Source organism: Morone saxatilis, unplaced genomic scaffold (genome assembly GCF_004916995.1).
Source record: "Morone saxatilis isolate NCDOM2014 unplaced genomic scaffold, NCSU_SB_2.0 Contig11, whole genome shotgun sequence".
In the NCBI taxonomy this organism is placed as follows: domain Eukaryota; kingdom Metazoa; phylum Chordata; class Actinopteri; family Moronidae; genus Morone; species Morone saxatilis.
The window spans coordinates 16,009,035-16,011,404 of NW_023339663.1; positions in this window are offsets into that span (position 1 = coordinate 16,009,035).

The following is a 2,370-nucleotide window of genomic DNA, read 5'->3' on the forward strand; positions in this document are numbered from 1 at the left end:
AATTTAGCAGCATAAATTGAAATAAAATAAGTACAAACTAAATAAGTGATAAGGAGAAGTGCTCTATTATTAGTAACAGTCGGTCTCTTTTTTTTTTAGTTCATCAGACTTTTTTTGGAGCACACAATTCTAATGCACAGGTATGCATCCTGGAAAGCAATATTACTTTTTATGGTCTTTAGCTATGCAGGGCTCTAGGGATTGTGGTCTGTTGGTCAGTCAGTCCACCACTTTAGTCCAGACTAAAATAAATAATAAAAAAATAAATGGATTGCCATACAATTTTTTTTACTTTCTACTGACTTTTCCTCAAGCACTATCATGAGTCTCACATTTGAGGTTTTGAGGTACGTGGGGCACCAGCTCTACCAGGTGAGCTATCTGGGGGCCCACCTGCTGAGTATTTTTTGAATGCACCTGAGCTTTTCCAAACAGTTTCCAACAACAACTTCCCAGATGGTTCTGTCTAACACACTATCTGGTGCAGTCAGATTACTGCTGTGGCTAAGTACAGCTCACAGAGCACAGCTGTGGACTCTTAACCATGTTATTTGACACTCAACTGAAAATGTAGAATGAGCTTCAGTCCCTCAAATAATGGTCTGACCTCAGAAAATATTCCTTTGATTTCATGCAAGAGAGAAATCATGGAAAGGAAGGGAATGTATTTTTATAGATAAAGACTGGATAAGAGCACATACAACAGGAGAAAGGATTTAGTTGGGAGAGCATGGAAATTATTTCTTGAAGAGATTTTTTTGTCACCTGTGCTACCTGTCAGTTTGTATAATATTACACAAGATAGGCACCAATAAAATAGCCATTCAATGAGCAAAATACAGTATACAAAGTGATTTATTTTTATTTAGTAACCTGATTTCTCTCTGATGATGTTTAGTAATTAGAAGAAGTTGACAACAAAGGGATTTGAAAGTTTGATTCGAGAAACTACACATAAGCAGCTGTGCAAATAATTACGGAACATCATGTGAGCCAGTGGATCTTGTATTCACTGGAGAAATAATCTTGGGCAGTAAAGGAAAACTGTCACTGAGTATACAAAAAATAGATAAGATTGCTTCTTCTTTTGTTCAAACGGCATATGCAGTGTGTCTAAATCCTGGTCTAGATAATCATAAAAAACTCTGGAAGGAATTTTCTGTTTGCTGAAAGATTGATTCAGGACCTTGGACAGCAATGTTTCTTTACAGTAATGTAGTCCAAAGGAACAAGGAGAGAACATGTAATAACAGAAAACAATGCAATATTAATCAATTAATAATAATTTATAAAGAAATAAAGAAATATTGAAAATAATAAAAAAAGGAGAATTACTGTTAGAAATAACATGTAAATTGCTGAAATTATTTACCTTATACAACTGGTTTACCTTAATATTTATAGTAAATGGCTTTGCAGCAATTGTTTCTTGATGTGCTTCACTCAGACTGAGCAGTAAACGGTATTATATTTAATTTGATCTTAGCAATTACAGCAAGAATCTGCAAATACTGCTTTCAAAGTATGTACATTTAAAACTAAGGAATAAAGATAAGGATCACATATGTTGTACATTACAATATTTTTTCGAAGAATTAGATTTTTTTAGTATTTATTAAGTGTTAAAAATGCATCATATTTCCTACGTAAAAATACATTTTAAAAAACTTATGAAACATGCTGAACACATAAAGGACCAGTATGTAGGATTTAGTGGCATCTAACACTGTAGTTGCAAATTGCAACATAGTTGCTTCACCCTTCCCTTCCAAGTGCAAAGGAGAAACTACGGTTGCTGTGAAACACGCAAAAAGCGCAAATGCCTATATCTAGAGTTAGTGTTTCGTTTGTCTTTTGGGCTACTGTAGAAACACAGTTTAAATATGACAGACTCCATGGAAGGTAACCCGCAGTGTCAAAACAGACACAACAGTTCTTATAATGAAAACATACCAATAGATAGTATATTCCATTTCTGCTAATAGATCCTCCTAAATGTTACACACTGGACCTCTTTCTTCTTTAAGACATTAAAGAAGGGATTATGTTTAGTCAAAGTATGATGTTTTAGTATTTTCTTTTTGTACAGTGTGGTAAAAGTAGTAAAAGAAATCCCGAGGAAAGTCCTTCCAGGATTTGAACCTGATACAAGAAGAGAGGTGTGTTACCATTACACACCACAGGGATTTTGTGTGTATGTGCATTTGTGGTCTAGTGTGTGTGGTTTAAATGTGGATCAGGTCAAAGAGTGTTTAATGGCGGCTCCAAGCTCCGACACCATGCTGCCCTCTCTGTGAACAGAGGAAGATCCTGCTGGATTGTAGATGATGATACACACAGAGGGAAGAGGGGGATATAGGCTGCAGATAA